The following is a 24,620-nucleotide window of genomic DNA, read 5'->3' as shown; positions in this document are numbered from 1 at the left end:
ACTAATTGGTTCAAATGCATATTCCATTTTAATGACACTAACAACACTACATACATTATTGCAACAGGTCTAAAATATTCGGCAGAATGTTTCTCCTACACGCACCATTGTTGGTAACCACTTTGATCAGGCTACAAAAGAACTAACGGTGTGTAATATCGATTCTCGTTAACGTCGCTTTACAACATTACCATATTCCTAATCAAAGTAATTCCCATCTCGTGTTCTTCTAATCTAATACAAGCTCTATACTAATAAATGTATAAACTTTTTAATGTTTCCAATATTTAAGGCTAGTTTTCAAAGGCTTCGTCGTGATATGAAATGATGCTTTTTTGCCAATATGGCTATTTTTATAAAGGCTGTGAGTTTGTAACTTTTACTCATGACTGTCAAGTTTAGCCTATCTCTAAAGCCGCCTACGCTTATTTTGAAATTGCACAAGACGTCAATATGGAGAAAAGCCATAGTTTTATGAAAAGAAAAAGCATTTGTGGTCTAATTTTTTAATATTTAAAAACTCACTCCAATGCTGCCTTATCCGGGCTCGTAAAAAATTGTAAAAACTGAGAATGAGGCAGTGAATTTAATAATTTTCATTTCGGTAGAAAAATGTCGATAAATTAGCGATTTTTGAAAACGTTTATTAACTTTTGAAATATTTAAGTTATTTGTCTGTTCTAAAACCTAGATAATTCTTCAAGGCAAGATTATATATAGAAATTAAAATCATCACATTGCTTCACGTGTAAGCACTTAAACTCTGATTTTTTTTTATTTTCCTTGGAGACAGAGCTTCAAAAAACAGCGTTAATTAATTTCCATAATGCATTTTTGCACCAAATGTGTTAGTTTCACATGTTACTTTCATGTAACATGCAAAATTATAAAATATATCACATAAGAAGCATCAGATTTACTCGGTATATTATTTGCGAATGCATTATGAGATATTTCTGTTAGAAATGAAATTTATTTATAAAAAATTCACTGAATAAGTTAAATGATTTTTTTTAAACCGATAAGCGATTTAGTACGTAATACTAAATAAAATGCTTTACGTTGTTCGCATTAAAAATATTATTAATATTTGAATAAATAAATAATAAGTTTTATAATCATATTTTTTTATTAAGACAAAATGCATTAATATTGTTACTATCTTAAAAAATTTGTCTGTCATTAATGTTAACATTTTAGATTAACTGATAAATAAGCGTACTTTGATAATTGCATTTACGCTTTAAAACAACCAAAACTATGGATGGTGTTTTCAGTAGAAATGTAAACAATAACAATCTCGGGCTGTATGCCTGCTCTAGTTCCGGTTAGAAAGTTTGCAGCTGCTTACTACATGTTATTCTGCGAGGCGATATTTTCAAACAAATAATTTTGTTTTCAATAAAAGAAATAAATTAGATGATTTCTGAGCTCAAATCTGCCATATTTCATAAGATATTAATGTTAATATGTAATTCTGGTGAGTTTAAAGTGAAAATTTGTTTTAGTTATTTAGAGATATATTGTTAAAAAAGGTGACATGGTTGCTAGATTTTGAATAACTCGCTTTTTTGGCAGTCTTGATATGGCCTCTTTCCATAAGTTTATTACTGTTTGTTCTTGTTGCAGGCTGTGCACCATCTTTCGTTAGTGTTAACACTTTTAGCATTGTAAACACAAGTAATAAGTGATCAAATACATTGTTTGCAAGAATCTCAAAACACTATGATGCCAAATGGCTTCAAAATACAACGGAAACAGTAACCCGGAAATTTAGGCGGAACCGAGCTTGCAGCGTTTCCTAGTGTAGAAAACACCACCCATACTTCACGTGCTTTAAAACAACAGAGAAAATTATAATACAATAAAATGTGAAAGAAAAAATTTCTAACGATAGATAATTTAATTTATTTTGTGAGCACGGAGAAGAACGATGTGAGATAGTCTTAATATTTGCATAATTTTGCTTATGAACAATAAAAAATTAATTTATAAAAGCTATAAAGAAGTAAAGTAAATAAAAATAAGTATTTCTGGGGATATTATCCTTAACTTCGGAACGTTGGCAAAAAGTAGCCGAGGAAGGAAGATAACGTTTCAGGCGGAGGGAACCAGTTTTCCTCTGATCATGACGTTTACGCCTCTTCCTTCTCATTGGCACAAATTCCCTGACTAATCCTTAGAACTTATCGGCTAAGATATATCAGTTATTAAGTAACCGGTTCCGATTTCTTAAATAACGTGTACAAAATATTAGTTCCTGAATAACGTACCTATAACGGTGTCAATTTCTAAAAAAAAAAAATTCTATTTGACTCAAAATTAATGAGATTACAGTTGAATAACAGTTTTAAAAAATCTGTAAAGGCATCACAGTTTTTTTATCTGTTTCTGAAATATAATTCATATTTAATTCAAACATTTTATTCATTTTTCAGTAGGGTGAAGATTTAAATGAACTATGCATTTAAGAAATTCCTCATAAAGAAATCGATATTGTTATGATTAATCAAGATAGATCTGAGGAAAACGTTTCTAAAAAAGATTAGACATTTAAAATGTTTTACTTTAACCTTATTTTTATTATTTTTTAATTAGAATGAAGATCTTAGGAAAATTGTCTTAAAAGTTAGCAATTTCAAATGTAAGGAAATTTTATAAAAGGTATTTTTATTGCAAAAATTGCTTATTGCATTTATAGCTAAATGCAGCATTTCAGATACGTAATTAGGAAAAAAAATTAAATTTTTTTTATTCCAAATGCATGATAAAAATTCTTCATAATGAAATACATATTGTTACGCTATTAATGAACTATAATAGATTTGAAAAATGAGTTAAGGAAGCACTTTACACATTTAAAAAAAATTGGCTCACTTGTTTGCTTTTTCAGATGTATAAGATTTTATTAAATTGTTTTTCTTCAAATTAAACATTTAATCAGAAAAAGGTGATAATTTTCAATTGGAAATATATATAAGAAATTATTCACAAAGGAATCGATACTTTTACGCAAATAATAAATTAAGATAGATCTGAAAAAATAGAGCTGAGAAAGCAATTAATACATTTAAAGTGCTTTACTTTAACCTTATTATTTTATTCATTTGTTCACATTTTCAAAAGTTATAAAAGTTTAAAAAAAATATTTATATATATTTCATTATCATACGCAGCACTTTACTTTTACCTTATTATTTAATTCATTTTCAATAAGATGAAGATTTTAATGAAACTACTTCAATAGTTCGCAGTTTCCAAAGTTATAAAAATTCAGAAAAAAGTGTTTCATTTATTTTCAATCCGATCAAATTTACTTTAACATTATTTTATTCAAATGCAATTTCAAAAGTGATAAAGTACAAGAAGCAAATTTTATTTTATAATTAAACGACTAAAAAGAAGTGCAATTTCTAATAGCATTACTAAATACGATATTATATAATAGTATAAATTAAAAAAAAAAGGAATGGTAGATTCAAAATAAATAAGAAAATCTTCACAGAAAAATCGTATTAACACAAATAATGGTTAATTGGGGAATATCTTAGGGAATGGATCTACAAAAGCAAATTATACATTTAAAATAATTTATCCTTAGAAGGCAACAGTGAACTATTTTGTTATTATGAAATATATTTCAGATGTGTCTGTATATAGTTTTAAAAACTTAAATAAACATGTATTATAAAATTAGTTACAGTGCCTTGACATAAAAGTTTCTCCGTTTCTTCAGTTTGATTATACCAACCTGCACTTTAGTATATAAAAAAGTAAAATATAATTTATATTTTAGGGCTCTAAGAAAACTTTATTTGTTCTTTATTTGTTCTTTAGCAGTTATGCTATTTGTTCTTTTTATTTGTTCTTTAGCAGTTATGCCATTTTTAACCTAATTGATTTGTTTTATCCATCATGATTGCTTGCATCTTAAAAATATCTATAGTTAATTGATCGAGAAAATTACATTGTCAACAATGTCAACTTTCATCATAACAAATCTTAAACTAAAAAAAAAAAGTTGTTCGCAAGTATAATACTAGTTTCCATTGCACGTATTTTAATTATAAATTTGGAATTCAATTTTTTAAAAAAAACTATAACTTTAAACGCGATAAAAAGATTTTGTTAAAATTTAAATCAACTCAGTTAAAAAAAAATATTTTATTTATCTATTTAATTATTTATTTATTTTATTTATTTATTATTTTTTCACTAAGAAATTAAGAAACACTTCTGAAACACTCTAAACAAGTCAATACAATCAATGCATCAGAATACGAAATCAGGTCAATGCTCTTCGCAGTGATTAAATTTTAAAATTAAATTCCAGCTTAGAGTTTCAGATTAAAACTAAATTTGAAAGAAATTATTGCTAAGAGAATTTTGTGTTTTAATATTTGTGTTACATGATCTTATGAAAATACAAAACACATGATCTTATGAAAATTCTAGCACATGATCTTATGAAAATTTGCGAAAAAATTCCCGAATCTTTTAATGAATATTTTTCAAATATAATGCAATTCTGAAACTGCCGTAATATTTAAAATAAATAAATAAAAAAAAACGAAAAAAAAAACGCATTGAGTCCTATGTCTCGTTTTAAATGTAACCAAGTCGCTAATATGGTAATTATCATTGTTTCTGACATATATAACAGAAATTATTACTATCTCTAATTTTTTTTTTCATTTTCTTAAGATTATGTGTTAGATGCGACGAGTATCATGCGCTACCCCACGTCCCATAAAAACAATGAACTTTCTTTTCAATAATGTAAAAAGTCATGCTTGAAACATCTCGTAACATTAAAGATTTTTTAACAAAATAAATTAATATCCCACTTTAGTGAGACATATTCCAATAATCAAAAACTTCAAAAAATAATATTTAATGACATATTAATCTTTTCTTTAAGAGACGAGTTTCATAAGAAACATTTCATTCACTTGAGTAACTTTTTTAAATTCTTCCTGACCTTACATTTCTTTAAAGGAAATTTTAAGATGTTTTTTTCTTTAAAAAAAAAAAATAAATAAAATCTTCATAGTCAGCCGCTATTTTATAATAGAGAGGGGGAGGAGCAGTTTTTTCTCATTTTTAGACAATGACAAAGGGGAGAGAGGAAGAAGTTTATTTATTTTTATAAAACATTTTTTTTAACCCATTTCTTAGAGCGAAATTTGTTTATTATGATATTAAATATGTATATAAGAGGTCTATTCCCTGACGTATTTTTAGCGTAACTTTTCCTTTTCTGCATTTTTAAAAATCTTATATTGAGTAAAATAATATGTTAAAATGATTTTTCCAAATTCGAAGCTATGAAGCTCAACGAGTTCGAATTTATTATTATTTTATTACATAGAAGCAAACTGAAAATTGCTTGAATAGTTTCTGATGTATCAGAGGGTCTAGGATGAAATTTTTTTTTTCCTGGTGAATGCGAATTATGTCTGACGATTCGTATGCATTGCGTATCCACTGTAGCTTGTATTTTTAAAACAACCCATTTCAAAAATCAATGTAATTTATTATTTTACAATAAGCTTTCCAAAAAAAATGGGGACAAAAAAATCTGAGAAAATTGTGCAGTACTTTCCATATATGGCAACGTTACTTTTAAAAAGTAACGAGTAAAAGTACAAGTATTTTTAAAAAAAGTAACGAGTAAAAAGTAAAAAGTTCTTATTTTAAAAAGTAACGAGTAAAAAGTACAAGTAAAAGTACAAGTACTAAACAAAAAAAGTAACGATTTAAAAGTACATTTCTAGGAAATCGAAAATTCAAAGTTACCTGAAATTTCATTGAATAATATTCTTCTGTTCTTTAATGTTTTTGCAAAATTGTTGTTATTTATTTAATTATTTTTAATTTTGAAAGTTATGGATATTAATTTATTTTTAAATTCGCAAGAATATTATAATATAATTTTATAATGTAATCGTATAATATAATTTTAAAATCAAATATAATTTTAATATCAAACTTTTTATGGATTTGCACGAAAAAGAAATTTTATCTATTGACTTTAATTTTTAGTTTATTATTTTCATTTAATTAAATTACCATTGATTTAAAATTGTTTTACTCTTTAGAAACGCGTTTTAAAAACACAAACATAAACAAAGCAAACAGATAGCTTTGTGATCTTTGAGCTAGTAAAAAATAATTGAATGTGTAGTATAAGTTGAAACAGAAGGTATTTAAACACGAAGTTAGCTGTGAATGCATGTATATTGCATTCACAGCTTTTTTTTTTTTTTTTTTTTTTTTTTTAGGAAAGCTTACCGAGGTTTAGAAAAAAGTAACGATTTCATTCGATATTTCCGTTACAAATACTTTTACTTTTTCCCTAAAAAAGTAACGAAAGTACAAGTAAAAGTACTAAATTTAAAAAGTAACGAAGTACAAGTAAAAGTACGTACTTTTTACTTGTACCGGCGGTACAAGTAACGAAAGTAAAAGTACTGCCATGTATGGTACTTTCACAAAAATAAGGCAAATTTTAATTCAAAAAGAGAAGTCCGAATATATTCATTAACAAGGATATTAATTCAAGAATGAGTCTTTTTATTTAGTATTTATGGCTCAACATCTTTATCAATAACACTGTTAGAAATGTTTTGTTATTCGTCTCAAGCTATTAAGTAAAAAATCTGAAGGAATGTTTATTAAGAAAAAAGAGTATGATTTCGAGCTTTAAATGGTGTATTAAATTATTATTTGCACCTGCACTGATTAAATTGCATATCTTAAATGTGCCTATTAAAACACGGAAACTGCATTTTAGTACTAATAATATTTTGTCCTTCTAGTTTTTATTAATGAAATATATCTTTGCTGTTATAAACTTTCAATTAAAATGAACAATGATGTGCTAATAAACATTGAAAATGTATGGATAAACTATCTTATTAAATCTACAATATAGTAAGTAAAAATCCATTTTAATATGTATAGACAAATTATTTAATATCTATGTATCCGAAAATTAAGCTTGTTTTAATCAAGCCATACAGTGTTATTGTAAGTTCCAAAAATCACAATATGTGAGGCCTTCAACTAGCAAGCAACATTATTTATAACAGAAGATTTTCGATTGCAATTGCTAAGATGTTGTTGTTGTTAATTTACGTCGCACTAGAGCTACACCATGGGCTATTGGCGACGGTCTGGGAAACATCCCGGAGGATGATCCGAAGACATGCCATCACAATTTTGATCCTCTGCGGAGGGGATCGCGCGAAGTCAAGCTCTTTACGGTAGCACAGTTTAACGAGGACCAATACCGCACACCCTCGGTCCCTACGCAGACTGATCTAAGTGGTCACCCACCCGCACACTGACCGCAGCCAGTGATACTTGACTTCGGTGATCTGCTGGGAACCGTGTCTTAACGATCAGTCCACTGCGGGACTGCAATTGCTACAAAAGAGTATGAAGTTCTTGATTTCAGATTTGTAAGAAAATGTAGCTGCACCACAACTAATAGCTAACTTTCTACAGAATTTTTTAACTTCTTATTTGAAATATTCTCGAGCAGCATGACAAATAAAACAATTTGTTTTATTCCGCTTACGAGTAGTGTCTTATTTTCCACCCTTATTCTTATTATCAGGGGTGATTGTGAGCCCAATTAAAAAATCCTGAAAATCTCTTGAGAAATATCATTAATGACGCATTTCAAAAAGTTAGTATCTTCATAAATTTAAATCATTGATATTTTCCCAACGTGAAAGTCTACATAAATTGTATACAGCATAATTTAAATTAATAATTATGCATTTAGTTTACTTTTATCTCTAATCACATATGTTATTCTACCAGAAAAACTATTTATCAATAAAAGAGATGCCATGATAAATTCTAATTCTAATATTTTTAAGTAAAATATATGAGAATTTTTATACATAAATGTGATCGATGATTTCCGTAAACTTCTGGACTGTGGATTTCCGGATCGCGGTTAGCGAAAAATCTAGAAACCCGAATTTTTTCCGGAGCACAATCATCTCTGTATTATTTTCAATTTAAAAAAATATATATAGAGAGAGGGGGATTTAATTTAAATAGTTTATAAAAGAGGGGCTTGAACTAAGCAAAGATAATAAACAATAAGAGAAATTATGCTATGTTTGCAAATAATTTGAATTGTCGAAAATAGAATTTTTTATTATTAAAAAAAATGCAACTTGCAATTTTTAAGTCAGTAATTTTGACATGAAACTCTGGTTATACATCTTAATGATTATAATTTAGCTCATCTCATTTGTAATCTTATATAATAATTATAAATTTAATTTTTAACAATCTACATTGAACTTTTAGTAATCTGTTATCAACTAACAACCATAAATTCCAACGTCAGGGCTTTATTGCTAACATCCGCTGTAGCACTTTCGTCATGGTGCGGGGATTAGGTTCGCCGTACCATATGATTAATGGATGGGAGCCTTCTTGTGCGTTGGTGCCTCATTGATAAGATTTGGTTTTGAAATAGTCAGATACTATATAAATATAATACACCATTTCTTCCAATATATTTAATAATTCCTTTAAAATGTCCATTATAAATGGTAAAATTTCCTACAATTTACGTAGATTTAACAAATTTTTCTTTACATAAGTGCTTATAAAACATAATGTTTACATTAAGCTTTCTTTTTTATTTAAAAATTCTATCATAAATTTTCTATTTCACACTTTCTTCATAACCACTTATCATCCCACTAAAAATTAAACAAGTCTAATAATATTGCGATCCAGTTGTAGACAATAGATTCAGACTAAAGGTATTTGATGTATATGTAAGCATAAGTAACTTGAAATGTTAATATTAGACAGTTATATGGGTGATTCTTTGAAAACATGACAATCGGAAATTTTTTTTTTTTCAAATTTGAAGACTTCAAAATAATTAAAAAAAAATTTTTTTTTTTGTATATTTATTTAGTTACATTTATTAATATCTTACAGACAGCAGTGTAGTTTATTGACAATTGTTCAAGGAAAAAGCTTTAATTGATGTAATCAATTAAATCTTCACATCGAGCAAAATTAACTTCAAAAATTTAAAAAAAATAATAAAATCCTTTTCTTACAGTTTATAAATACAAAAATCAAATAAGAGCTGGGTCGTAGAGAGAATTTGTAATCTGACTTAACTAAATAAAATAAAATAAATAACTTTTCAATAAATTCTGCATTCAAAATTTCAAAATAATCATACCTATAAATCGGAATTGTAAAAAAATTAGCCCAACTCCGATTATGAAAATGATTTAGACACATGTTTATAATCATGAGGATAAAAATATTACTTTTATTAATCTTACTACAATCGTTTAAATTATTACTAATTACAAAATTAATTAATAATCTTTAATAGCTATTGATTTTCTGGAAACGGCAAAATGTTATGATTAAATGAAAATAGATAATATTAATTGCGAAAATATAAATTACCATTGAGATAAAAAAAGGGGGTGAGGAGGGAACTTAAATAGAAAGAAAATTGTAAAGAGGAACGAAATGTTTCTGTTACTTTTATTATTCCTTTTAATTCATTCTATTTCACATTCAAGGTGATCTCTCAAAACTATTTCGTATTTTTACAAACTTTGAATTCATGATTTGGACTATTTTAAGATTAATATTGTCTATGGAGCTGTAATTATTTCTAAAAGTATAAATACATTACAAATAATAAAGTTAACGAATATCTTTTAGATTGTAGGTTCATATCATTGACGCATAATAAAAAATATTTATTCATTTTTTTTTTTTTTTTTTTTGTAAAAATACTTACTTTTTAAATAATTACACCCTAATGCTCTTTTATTATTATGATTTCATGACAATCCATGTTAATATTTCACCAGTTTTTATAGCAAATAATACAGATTTATAAATTATTTAATTAAATATTTAACAAATAAGGTATCCTTCAGCTCATAAAATTCCTGAGCCAAATTTATTAAGCTAAGTTGGAAAGGTAAAAATTAAATTTAATGTATCATGGTTAGTTTCCTTCAATATTTATTAAAGAATCAGCTTGGGTTAAGACATTTATTTGTTATGCGTGATTGTGCATTAATATTTTTTACAAATGCATGTCTTGAATCTAAGGTTAAATGAAAATTTCAATACATTATAAGTCAGTGGTAGGCTTTCTGAAAAATTCGGAGTCGAAAATTTCAACTACCAACTCTACAACTATGATTCGAAAAATGAGAAAAACTGTTTTAAAGATAAACTAAATATATAAAACGATTAATTGCAAAAAATGTATTAAAAATTCCTACATGGGTTTTTTAAAAAAATGGTGAAGTAAATTCGAAATATCCGCGCATTGTTAAGACTTTGTTAAATCGAAAAAATTAAATTTATTTTTGGAAAAAGCATAAATTATTAATAGAATAAACTTTATGTTGAGAAGAAAGAAGAGTTAAAATATCTAAAAAATATAATTGAAAAAAAATCGACTTTTTCATTCTATTTATTTGTAGAAATCTATTAAGACGGCCAACTGTAATAGCATTTTTTCCCAATTTTTTTATTATTAGAATCTTTCGCATTATCTCTCATTTCCTTTATGTTAGTCAATAATTAGGAATTACTATTTTTGGGGAAAAAACGCATAAAATGTTATTTTACTTGCTGCAGGGTTCCCACGGTCTGGAAAATTATTCGAAGTGGTCGCAAATGTGAGATATAACTAGATATTTCAAGCAATTGAAAAATATTTAATTTAAAGGAAATATATGTTGGCGGAAAAAATAACTCAAGAATAGAATTTACGAATGAAAGATAAATTTAAGCATTTTTAAGTAGTCTTGAAAAATCTTAGCTATCACTCATTATTTTTTTCACTTTTTTTTCTTTTTTTTCTTCTCCATTTTTAAAGGCGTCTTATTTCGTATATTTCTGGCAATTTTTTTTTTCTTATGTCGAGGAAGAGTTCAAGCTGCATAAATCCCCATAGCCGAAGTACCTTGAATAATCTAATATCTGACATTATAGGAGATTAATTTAATATAAATCATTTAATAATAATTATTTAATAGAAAAATCTTAGTTGTATGCAGGAAATAATAATAATAAAAAATACGGATAAAAAAATATAAATAATGTAAGAAATTATAATAAGAGAAATAATAATAAAATATATTAAAACAAAGAGTAAGAAATAATGATAAAAGAAATAGGGCTTTTCAAACCTTCAAAATTTGACGTAAATCAGATGGCCTACTTATTCATCAGTAATAAAGTCGGACATTCGTTGATTATGAAACATCAATGCATTTTACACAATGAGATAGATATGAATAACTCAGCATCAGTTTGGCCCTTTGAAAAACTCTTTTTAAATTCTGCTTGCAATTTATTTTACATACTAAGGTTTTTTTTTTTTAGAAGCAATACTTTAAAATATGTACAGAAAGATAAATTAAAATAAGAGAGGTTAAGATATTTCAAAAAATATTACACTATGAAAACTTTTTAAAAATAGCATAAAGTTTCAAATTTAAACTGCTGAGTTTCATACCATCTTCTCCACCCTCACCTAAAGGATTCGGAATTTTACACTTTTTTAACGATTTTACAATAGCATCTTTTGAAAGCAAACGTAAAGTTAAATGAATTTTATGTATCATAAATGTTAGTGAGAACAGTGTGGAATATTTTTAACTTAATAATTTTTAAAAAAGTTATTTTTTCTTTTTTCGTTGAAAAAATTTTCATGTTTGGTTTTTTTCAGCAATTAACTTATACACCCGACATACCAAAAATTACAAACTCGTAAAAAAAAAAAAAAAAAAAAAAATTAAAAAAGAAATTAGGGGATTGACTTACATACCAGTAAATACAGCATACAGAGTTTTATATTTTTATGATTGGGTAAATTAGAATGTTATAAATCTCTATTGCAGCACTAAACTTTTGGAAATAAAAATAACATTTGCAAAGATTGGGGTAAATAATATACGTATAGTTTAATATCACAAGAACAGAAGAGTCGAAATTGTCTATCCTACAGTACGTACTGTAGATACGTTGATCAAAAAAGGACGTTAATAAAGTTTGGCGAAACCAAAAAAAAAATTAGAAAAATTACAAGTGAAGCACGATGTAATGAATACAATTTTTATCTAAAAAAATTAACTCTTGGAGTCGACTTGCAAAGAATAGAATTATTTATTGATTCCATAACAATGAAAAATACTGTATTTTGATCAGTTCTGTAAATAACCAAACAATTTGTTGATTCGTGAAGTTTTATTCGGCTTCAGTATTTTTCTTTTTGGAAAAAACCAGAGTTTTGGAATTATCAACTTTATCTGAAGTTTTAATACATACCAATAAAAGCTAATAATTAGATATATATCTGGTCCTAAAATTTCTGGGTCCATTTATTCAAAACCAAGAATAACAACAACAAAAAATTTAAAAAAAAATCTAGTTGTATATATGTATGAACTAAAGACGTAACTTATGGACGATGAACTACATAAAGCATTAACTCAAATATTTCGCTAGTCGGATGGAGATTATATTTAGCAGTTGTTAATGTTAAAAACTTAACCATGTACTTTTTAACTACACTTAGAAGATAAGGAGAATCCTAAATCAAGCTCAGCAACCTTATCAAGTCGGTCGAATTCGATTTCGTCTAGAATTTTGTCATAGAAACTAACGCCTATTTGTAGTGAAGAGAAAAATGGTGCACTGTTACCCTGGTAAGGGAACTCAACCAGACAGAAATTGAACCTATTGAATCTTTACCGATATATAATTTCATTCCTTTATGCTTCAGTTTAATATAAGCACGAATAATAAAGTTTTCCAAAATAAGCTTATTATGTAAAAAATAAAAAAAATATTATTCTTTTGCGGGTGTGTCCTTCTCAATATAACTTTCTATATTATTAAATTTATTATTGGAATTTTTCAAAATAGAGAATTTTGAAAGCTATTATCTTCCAAAATAAAGACAGCCAGCAAATAAGCTTATCAAATGCGAAAAACAAAAACATTTTCTCCGACAACAGAATTTTTCAATTAAAATTGTCGGATTTATGAGAAAAATTTAAAAGAATTGTATTTCCAAACTCTTAATATATCGACTTCTGTCATTTATTTCTTTTGCATATATTACATATATAAATATAAGAAACAATTTAAAATTTCTTAAACTAAGAAGCCTTATTCAAAAATAAATCAAAAAAAGAATTTTTTTAAATTTTGCTTTTCACCTTCAGTTAATATGTAATAAAAATGGGTTAACATCTTCTGCAGATTGGTAAATTACTGTGTGGATATACCAATTTTCGACGACAATTAAGAGCTCGATTTTCAACCTTTTTGATAAAAACTTCTGAGTCTCAAACCGCTGTATGAAATTAATAAACGGGAAATCACAAAAAGGGGGGGGGGATCCGTGAAAGCAGGACATTAAAACTAGTTTATTATATGAACCATTATTTTTTATCTCCGAAATAAATATTAGGTTGAGAAAATTTTAATGAAAGGCAATTGCTTCTTGGCACCCTTGAGGTAGAGAACCTTTTTAGTGAACAATCTCTATTAATAAATTATCAGAATCTAGATTTAAAAAAAAAACAAGAAAAAAAAATTAAATGATTGAACCCATTAACCCTTTTCTATAGACACTAGGAAAAACTTCTTTTTAAAATTAATTGAAGGATATAAGTGTTATTTCTAGAATTCGAAGTAAAAGTTAATACAGAAAAATTATTTGAGCTAAAATTATGTTGAATAATTAATTATTTAGAGTAGAATATTTATTAAACTAAAACTATGTTGAGCCCCTAAAAATTAGTTGGTGGTTATTAATGAACTAAATTTTAAATGAGGTGCTTTAAATTTTCACATGCCACCGAAAGAAGTTGGATTATTTTGGGTTCCATAGTCGAAAAAATTTGGAAACCGCTGTTTTAATACATACTTTTTTACTTGTTGGAATGTTCTTATTATAAAATTTTTTTAATTATTTTGATTTTTATTTATTTTAAATATTGATGGAAATTACTGTTACGAAATAATTTAGTTTATAGAAAATTTAGTTGATAGAGAATATTTTTTCTGACATGAAAGCATGACTTCAGAATTGCAATGGTAATAAATTTCTCACTGAAGTCCCACTGAAGGCCCACTAAGTCCCACTGAAGGCGGTGAATAGGAAGAGGGGTTGTGAGGTCATGAACTCTGACAATGATGAATTCCCCCCCCCCCGGAGCAGCTGGGCATTTTTCAGGAGGTGGGGGAGGGGGTTTGTAACTCTTCTAAGAAACAGATTACGTGAAGCTTTGGCCAGTTTGCATGCTAAAACTAACATGCTGAAACTAACGTTTTGATTGGTTCGATCGAAAAGCGTCCTACACTTACGTCATCAATATGTCTGTGTACTAAAAAAGTTTAAGTAGAAAGTTTAAAGTAGAAAGTTCGGCAGACTGTTGTTTTTAATTTTTTTTATAAGAGTTTTTATCTGAGTTAATAATTTATTAAAAGTGTCTATTTTGCAGAAATTATAATTATCTTTTTATTTTTTTAAATTTCAACTGCATTTGTTAGTTAAGAATTTGTATATAAAAAATTTTATTATAAAAGTTTTTTTTCCTCTTCTCATTTGACTCACTGTATATTCGTTAATGACGTACGTTTCTTACCTTGTATTTTAAAAAATTTATTGCATATAATTTAGACGTATTGTATTTTACTTTTAATAATTATTATTACTGTAAAAAATAAATAAAAATCTAAAGTTAGTATAATTTTGCTTAAAATGTATGTTTTTTTATTTAAAAAAAAAAAAAAAAAAAAAAAAAAACAACAATTTACTTTGCTACTAATTTATTTAAATAACATCAAAATTGTATAGAGTATTATAATGTTTAAATATTGGAAGAAAAAGTATCATGTATTCAGTTTTAATATTTATTTCTTTAAAACTCTATAACCATAATAAATTGAAATTTCTGAGAGAAAGTTCAATTCAATTAATTATTATTATTTTTTAAAATTTTATTTAGTTTTGTTTTATTAAGAATGTTTTAGTTTGCCTTAAAAGCATAGTATTATATAATATGCAATAAATATATAATTATTACGTTTGCCAAACTTTCTATTTCGAATTAAAAGTTGAAACTAGACATTTTTAACATGGATTAGCATACTTGAATAGTGTTTCCGTAAGTAAGTGTTTATTTATGTTTATCTTTGATTTTCTATTTCGTTAATCTTGTTTCTCCGATTTTCACACTTGTACTATGATAACATTTCGCATATGATTTTTTTTTCTATCCTCTGTACCTGTTACTTCAATTATCTCCCCGTTCCTGATATCACGAGGGTAACACCGTTCTTTTTCTGTTCTCTCCTTTTAGAGAGCGCCTTTTCTCTCCCCCATCTTTCCTCTCCCCGTCGTGATGTCATGATCGGGTTTCTCTTTTTCCTCCAACCCCTTGGCGGCCTATCTAAATAGGTCGCCAACAAATTGGCGGCACTTGGCCTTGCCGTAGTTATGATGAAAATCTCGTAGCCAATGATTGGAAATGAATTAATAATAATTAATTAAAACATTCATTATTTATCTTTAGAAATGCTGGAAAAGAGTAAATGACTATATTGATTCCTAAATGTGGGTGAAAATATCTCGTCGAAAATAGCATCAAATATGTTTTTAATACACTTTAGCTTGCTGCCCTCTATGGGTGAAATATTGAACTTATAACCGACCTTATATAAAATAAAAGTTTCATTTTCTCGTGAATGGAATTCTGATGTAAAATTTTTTTTGCCCGTCGAATATTTTAACATATTTAAATATGATTACTTAAGAGAATGTGTATTATTTAAGAAAAAAAAATTATTATCTTGCTACCCAAGATAGATAGATAAGTTTTACGTTCGCGGAAATTCAATATTTCAAAATTATAATTCACACAAAATTGCAGCAGTCTTAGAATAATTTTCGATTATATAAGCATGCGAATTATAAACATACTAAAAAGTTTCTAAACATTGATGAAGGGTATAGATACGTATATATTGTGAAAGAATATAAAATCATCTTTCTATAATTTAAAAATGTATTATTCAAACATTTAATTACAATAAATTCGGGTGTTGTTAAATTTTTTTATTGTAATTAAATTTTTAAAACTCAATTAATAAAATATTAATTTAAAATTATATTAGATATTAATAATCGTAATTATTACATAATCAAAATCAATGCAAGTATTCTAAAATTGAAGGAATTTTTTACATTATAAAAATACGAAATTTAATTAAATTCCGAAAATAGACAATTCATATCGATGTAGTCAATCAATGTTTGGTCTAAACTAAAAAAGTAATACCTATTTTAGGTTTCCAGAATTAGGAAGTGTAATTAATTTTTGTTTACGAAAACTAGTTTTTTTCCCTAATGATTAAAGTCTTAAGCCCATAGTCTTAAAACCAAACTGTAACGAGTAAAGAAAAAGCAGAAAATGGTAAATAATATTTTAATATTTGGCAAACATTCAAGAGATTTACTTTTAAATTAAAATTTTGAAAATCCACAGTAACTCTCTTTTTTTTCTTGCAACATGATAATCTCAAGACATATTTTAATTTAATTAAACGTAATTAATTTCATTAAATATCGAAAGCTTCATGGCTTAAAATACACGTTAAATGAGGACTTCGACTATTCGATTAATCACTTTTTAAACAATTATTTTGGTGGTGCACTTTATTTTTGAAGGAAATGTGTTACGATTCCTTCTCGAATAAAATTTGTAATTAAACATTAGAATATAATTCTTTCTTTTTTCTTAGAATAAGCGGTCAACAAGCTTCTTAAATTTTAAGATCTGAAATTGAGAATAAGCATCTCAAGTTTTAAGATAGAAATTAGTTTTAAGATATTCTATTACATTTTATAAAATTTATAAAAACAATAAAAGAACTTTCTCATCAACCTGATACTTTACATTAAAATTGTTATTTCCAAACATTTTTCAAGCAACAACTTGAGACACTAGAAGAGAAATAATTTTTCCGTATTGAGTTGCAATCTTTAGTTCAATTTATTTTTATTTAGAGCTTAAGGCAATCGCTATTTAGGCAGTTAGCATGAATAAATACTTACGAGAGATAGAGAAAAAGAAAAGAACGAAAAAAAAATATAAAAAAAGGGCAAAGGCAACTTTATCTACAGGATTTCTGAAAAATTTTTTTAATGTTTACGAATGAGTAGGAGTTGGTTTTAGTTTCATTCAGTATATAAATCAATAAAAAATTATAAATTAAAACTGTACTCAGTTTAAAAAAGAATTTGCAATCAATGAGAAAATATAAGTTAAGACTTCAGGCAAATTAAATATTATAAATTCAATTTATAATCAAACAAAGAACTATAATTAAGTACACAAATAAAATGTTTCAAACTAAATATCATATGCAATCTTAAACTATCAATTTTTAAACTTGTTAAGTAAAACAAAAAAAGTAACTTAATATTCCACAAGCGAAATTCTGCAGCATTTTTGGACATTGACAATAAGAAATGATTTATTTTAGTTACCAATTATGATTAAACGTAAAATTTTTAGAACCATTATCTTTTATCTTCATTCTTCTTCTTCAAATCACGTTTTTTGAATTCCATTTTTGAAATAGGGCTTTTCCCCTCAGAAAATCGAACATTAACGTTCGTTCCTTTTTTGTTCCTTTTTCATAAGTTTTCGTATTTTTTTTCTTCCAAAAAACTTTATTAGAGTAATATAAATCTTTAAGTAAATATTCTGAGCTAAATAAGTTTATAGGAAAATATGTTTTGTTTTCACTTTTACTCTATCTTTAGTATTATTTCTTTTGTTTCATAAAACCTAATTTCATTCATGCGTTGATTAGTGATATTTCTTTTTATCATTTGCTTTCTCTATACTCTTTCTTATAAATGGTAATCAAAATGATATATGAATTGAACTAAAATGTGTATGAAACTTTCGGTAAGAAGAAAGTAAGAAAAAAAATGAAAATATTATTTTATGAATGTAAAATGCAATGAATTCCTGAGATATAAAGTAATTGAAGTTATACGAATTAATGTAATTTAAGGGCTTAAAATTTTTTAGGAAAGATGCATATGTAGTCAAATAAGGCGATAAGAATAAAGTTTGGATTTGGTAAAGTTAGTAAATATAAGATTAATTTCACAAATGTAATTTCCTATCGTTAATGAAACGTTTAACAATTAGTAATTAGTAATCTAAGTAAAATAGGTTTTTGGTTTTCTTCCCCAGGTAATTGCAATTTGTTTTTCATAGATCAACGCTCTATAACTAAATTAATGCGTTTATTGAATGTAGATAAAAATTGTTTTTTAAAAAAATAAATGAATATTTGATTTCTTCTTAGAATTTTACATAATTTTATGTACTTTTGTCTATCATTATTTTTACACTAAATTATAATATTCTTTGCATTAAAAGTTTTAAAATAGGAAGTTAAATATTCTTGTTGCTGAGATTATCTAAGTAGTTCTTTAGTAGTTTTTTCAGATGTAACATAGAATTTGCATAGAATCGTAAATGATTCAACATTCAAGAAAGAATAAGAGTCTGGAAAAATGTTTTAAAAAGTTCTTAACTCTTAACACTAAATTCGTAAATTAGATTTGAGAGTCATCTCGACTTAAAAACTTTCCTTCAGCACTTTTGTGTTCTTTCTTTAATAAGAAAATAAGTAAAATCAGTAATCGTTAAATTTTGCACGTGACAGCTTTTATTAACATACAAGAAACTTAATGGTTTAAATCTAGTAAACATTTCAATAATTTTGACACTTCGGTTCAAACGAAATTCATTTCATTGAGTTAATAACGATGATTTTTCTTGTGTTCATTTTCATTACCAAAATGTTAAGCCTATTTTAGGCAAAACCAAAAGTAGCACAAGAAAGATGTGCATTTTAAAAAAAAAAATTCGAATCATAAATATTAAAGTCAAATCACGACTAAAATAATGTTCCGAATCTTCTCACACCTCCATTGACATCTAACAATCTACATATTATCTAAGTTTTTCTTGTATATGAAACTCTAACTCATAAGTTAAAGAAAAATGTATATATATATATATATATATATATATATATATATATATATATATATATATATATATATATATATATATATATATATATATATATATATATATATATATATATATATATATATATATATATATATATATATATATATATATATATATATAATGCATGATTTTTAATACGAAGCTATTTTAATGAGAATACATCAAAATTTGTATTGATAAAGTCAAATAATTACGATGAAATTTCAATTTAAGTGTATTATGTCGTTTAGACGTTTTTCTTGGATTTTATTCAGTTGTATATTTAAGTTTAAGTAGTTGTTTACAATTTGTTCCGTGGCTAAAAACAATTTTTTATGCAACTTTAATACAGATATGGCACGAACGTTTGCAATCAATCCTTCGCGTCAAGTAATCAATAATTTTACAGTTTTAAAATATATAAATTGTATCATTTGTAAGTAATCTGTATAGGACGAAAGAGACTGACTTTATTTTCTTAAATGAAATTTACATATTTTATTATGTCTCCTACGGTGCACTTTAACTACATAGATTCTTCTATTCACTTCACCAAAATGGCTTAAAAATGACTAGAGTTGGCCTATAACTTTTCCCCGTTTCTCACTTCATTGATAAAAGGAATTTCCTGTTTCATAATCAAAACTGGAATAAGAAATTAGTTTAAATTCAGCTTCATTCAAATTGTGTCTACCTCTGATAAACCAATTTGCAAACGCAATAGTTGCCCTGGGCAAATTTAAAAATCTGTCTAAAATTATATTCTCATGGAGGAGAAATTTTCATGAAAATATAGCTTCGATTGTTATAAGCTCTATATTTAGATAAGGATATTTAATTCTAAACGTTTTTCTCTCAATTGCCTTTATGTCACACATTATTAAGCTTTTGAAGAAAATAGAAATTTTATAAAATAAAATTCAATTCCTTTGCAAACGACAATTCCTCAGCAAAGTGTTCGAGTTTAAATTGTTTTTAGACATGCACTTCTTTCATCCGAATCGCAAACTAAGATTTTCTAAGCTTCTTTCTAAAAGAGTATAAAGCCTATAAGTAATTTTAGTTATTTCCACTGGAGAAAATCAAAATTGAAAAATTGAAACGGAAATTCAATTTTTTTAATAGAAATAAACTTTTGGGTATTAAAAGAAAATTATAAAATAAATGTTCTTCACTTCCTATTATAGTTTGTTTTTAATGTTTAATTTATATTTTTTCAGCACAATCATGACTGAAAATCATGCAAATGGTCACTTAAAAATTTCAGTATGATCTCTTAGAAGAAAATTAGTGAAATTACCAGGATTGGGGAAAGATCTACACAAAGAATGAAGGATTAGAACCCAGAGCATCATTATAGATACCAACCTCATTGCGAAAAATTTGCATGCTCAAAAATTGGTTTTGAGAAGTCATGATATATGGCCATTAAAACAATTAGTAAAATCTAATCGCGAAAAAGTATCATAGTAGAGAAGATATTTCAAAATAGAAGAATTATATATTTTTTGTTAACAGTGCTTTTCCAAGCCTTTTTGAAAAGGAAAGTAAAAAAAAAAAAGTCACATTTTCAGTGCCTGACATATAAAGCAAAGCTATAACTTTAAACTAAAAATATTATCCTTCGTAATGAATTATCTAAACATTAAAAATAAAAATAACTTAAACATTTCAAAAGTCAATAAACTTTTTCAAAAACTGCCAAATTTGTCGAGAGTTTCTAGTTGCATGAAAATCATCAAAATCAATGAATAATTCTCAATTTTTGAAAATTTTTATGTGCCCGGATAATGCAGCGTTGGAGTAACTTTTCAACTATTAAAAGATTCGAATACGAACACTTTTCGTTTTCACAAAACTGTAATTTTTCTTTATAGTGACGCTTTGGGCCTATTTAGTCTTAGTATAGAGTGCCCTGGCTAAAGCTAAACCAAAATGAACTTGACCTAACAGCGACGAAAAACTCACATAAATTATGAAAATAGCATGTTATTCACAAAGAAAAAGAGTTCTTTCATGCGCCGTTCTTTCAAGTTCTTTCAGAACCTTCGTTGACAGCGAGAAAAAGAGGTTTGAGGGTTTTAGCTAGTTCCAATTTTTTTTTTCGGTAAAAATTTTCCTGAACTATATTTTGACCGAATTTTTTTTAAAGAGATTGATTTCATGACTTTTTTTCTGCATTTATTGATACATTGGGCAGTTAGTAAATCAGTCGTCAAAAATCTTCGTTAAGCAATCTTCTTTCAATCTCCAGGAATTTTCTTTCCAGAAATTTTACAATAATATCGAGGAAATGTGATGTCTTTTTAACTCCGAAACACCTTTTTGGCAACTACATAAGAGCCTACTTAGCTATCAAAGAGTAATAAGGATATATTATAACTTGTGTTTGCACCAGTCTGCTTTAATTTTTATATAAAATTGATCATTGGTTTGTTATCTATCGTGGCAAGTCCCTACAGAAGGTATTTGACTGACTTTTAGAATCAGATACGGGGAAAATTTTTATTGTCACAAACATTTATTATTATTGTTATTACTATCATAAAATATCATTACTGCTTTTCTTACTAAGGAGCTTAGTTAGGGGAGAGTTTTATTGCTACAAAACATTTTAAAACTGAGAATCTAATGCATTTAGAAAATGTTGTTTTCAAGGAAAATAGCTGTGACGGGCTGCACCATTAAAAAAAAAAAGGATGTTAAGGATAAAAATGAAAACCTTGTTACTGGAAACTTCATGGATAAGGGGTAAAAGTTTTATACATTTATAACAAAAATCTTTAAAAGCTAAGAATCAAATGTCATTAGAATTTTCATGTAAATTTATTTAAACTTTTTACCTATTTAGTAAAAATGTCATTCTAGAGTCAGCACGATGTAGCAATTCCTAATGCCGTTTGAATTTTACTTTTGCGTTAAAAGTTTTGAATTTTGAAAATTATAAGTTTTTACCTATTTTAAAAAAAATTCTTTTTACTCTAATAATTCTACTTTTAAATGTAACTTGTGTGAAAATTCAAAAGTGAAATTTAGAAGGAAAAATATTTTCTTCTTTTTTTTCAAAAAATTTGAGTTTCTTAAATTCGACAGACATTGCAAAATTAAACATTCAAGAAAAAAAAAACATATTAACTTAAATTATTTTAATATTAATTATATTTAAAAATAAACTTTATTACTAACTGAATAAGGTTTTTCTCTAGAGCAAAATCTTTTTTTAAGTATACAAGTGCGGATTGAATCAATTAAATCTCAGAAAGATAATGAAGTTAAGTAAATGTTAGGACGTTATAAAATTTTATATTATCCTAAAATATTTTATCCAAAAAATATCTAAAAATCGCTAAAAAAAAATTTGAAATAAAAAAAGTGGGAAAAAATGTGAATAATTTAAAGTTTTTTGTATTTAATAATTCGCTTTTGTTACAAAGAGAAACAAGTTTTTCTTAAGAACAAGTCTAAAAATTAATATGCGTAAGGTTTTAAATTAAGAAATGTAATAATTTGAAATTCAAAATTTTGATTTCAGATGTAATAATTTAAATTCGAAAGCAAAAATTTGAAATAAAAGAAGTGAGAAAAAAATATGATTAATTGGAGTATTTTGTATTTAATAATTTGCTTTTGTTACAAATAGAAGCAAGTCTTTTTTTAAGAACAAGTCTATAACGTTTTATGGGTAAAGTTTTATATAAAAAAATGTAATAATTTGAAATTCAAAATCAAAAATTTGAAATAAAAGAAGTAAGAAAAAAGATAAGATTAATTGAAAATCTTTTGTATTTAATAATTTGTTTTTGTTACAAATGAAAGCAAGTCTTTTTGTAAGAGCAAGTCTAAAATGTTATATGGGAAAGGTTTTAAATTCAAAAATGTAATAATTCAAATCTACCTACTCGATACGAATATTCTTCCCTTCTTCCTTTTGAAAAATACTAAAATATTCCGACTCGATAAAGGGTTTTGTGAAAAAACCACCTATCAAAAAAGAAGAAAATAGGACAAAGATCTGAAGCCCAGTTATAAAAAGTTTAATCATATTTTGACATATGAGAGCATTTTGGAATAGAACTCTTTTGTACGTGAGACTAAGTGATTGGTTTTATATTGGGTATGAAATAGATCGCAATCTAATAAAACTTTGAAATAATTTGCAACAACGTTGTATTCGCACATCTATTATTCTCCTCTAGTTTGTTGTTTTTACTAAATAATAACCAATTTTATTCTTTTAAAATATTTAAAAAAAAAAACATTTTTGTCTTAAATAATTTTTTATGTAAGAAATAAAAGAAGTTAGAAAAAAATATGATTAATTAAAAATCTTTTGTATTTAGTAATTAGTTTCGGTTAGAAAGAGAAGCAAGTTAAATTCCTAAGAGTAAGTCTAAAAAGTTATATGGGTAAGATTTTAAATTCAAATAATTGTGTAATAATTCAAATCTGCATACTCTAACAAATATTCTTTCCAAATTTCTTTTGAAAAAGATTCAAATATTCGAATTCGATAAGGGCAAGAGACTCGTTGGAGGTTCAGGTTTTTTGGAAAAATTCTCCTATCAAAAAAGAAAATAGGACATAAGACGTGAAGAACAGTTTGTAGAAAGTCTTACTATATTTTGACATATGAGAGCATTTTAGAATACAATTCTTTTGTAGTGGGCCTAAGCGATGCATTTAAAGACAAATTTCAGATATTCGCCAAATGTTTTCCAAAAATTCATAACGGTGAAAAAATTTCAAAAAATCGCTTTTATTTCTTTATTCAAAAATTTAAAGAAATATGTAGCTAAAATTTATAAGCTATCAAAACAATCTATTGCAAACTTGAAACAATTTTTGTTTTTACATTGGGTGCAAAATAGATTGCATTTTCTAACCAAAACAATCTAATAAAACTTTAATATAATTTGCAATAGCGTTATACTCACACATCTTTTATTCTCCTAGAATAGAACTGTTATGTACGAGAGCCTAAGCGATGTATCTAAAGACAATTTCAACATTTTGAAAAATGTTTTTCAGAAATTTCAAATAATCGATACCCAATAATTTTAATGAAATATGTAGCAAAAGCTTATAAGCTATCAAAACAATCTGTTACAAACTTGAAACAATTTTTGGTTTTACATTGGAAGCAAAATTGATTGCATTTCCTAAACAACACAATCTAATAAAACTTTGAAATAAGTTGCTCATACATCAATTATTCTCCCCGAGTTAATTGCTTTAACTAAATGATAACCAATTTTATTCTCTTAAAATAAGTTAAAAAAAAGAAGACATTTTTAAGATAAATAATTTTTTATGCAACAAAATGCTGCCAATTTGACAACCAAGATGCCATAACTGTCACTTGGAAAATGAAGAAAGGAGAAAAATTGTTAAATAAGAATATGTAATTTTTAAAAGTAATTAAACACATATAACTTGCTATGCTATTTAAATGTCCTTCACGTTTTC

General features: G+C 26.1%; 1 protein-coding gene across 8 annotated transcripts in view; it reads right to left on the bottom strand.

Annotated features, from left to right (window-relative positions):
- Positions 1-24,620, bottom strand: part of LOC107456224 (cAMP-dependent protein kinase catalytic subunit 1) — a 452,991-nt gene that overhangs the window by 201,544 nt on the left and 226,827 nt on the right. The window lies entirely within an intron of this gene.

Source organism: Parasteatoda tepidariorum, chromosome 11 (genome assembly GCF_982258835.1).
Source record: "Parasteatoda tepidariorum strain Cologne lab strain chromosome 11, Ptep-v5.0, whole genome shotgun sequence".
Taxonomy (NCBI): Eukaryota; Metazoa; Arthropoda; class Arachnida; order Araneae; family Theridiidae; genus Parasteatoda; species Parasteatoda tepidariorum.
Note: the sequence above shows the minus strand (reverse complement) of the source record. Positions and strands in the feature narration are given on the sequence as shown.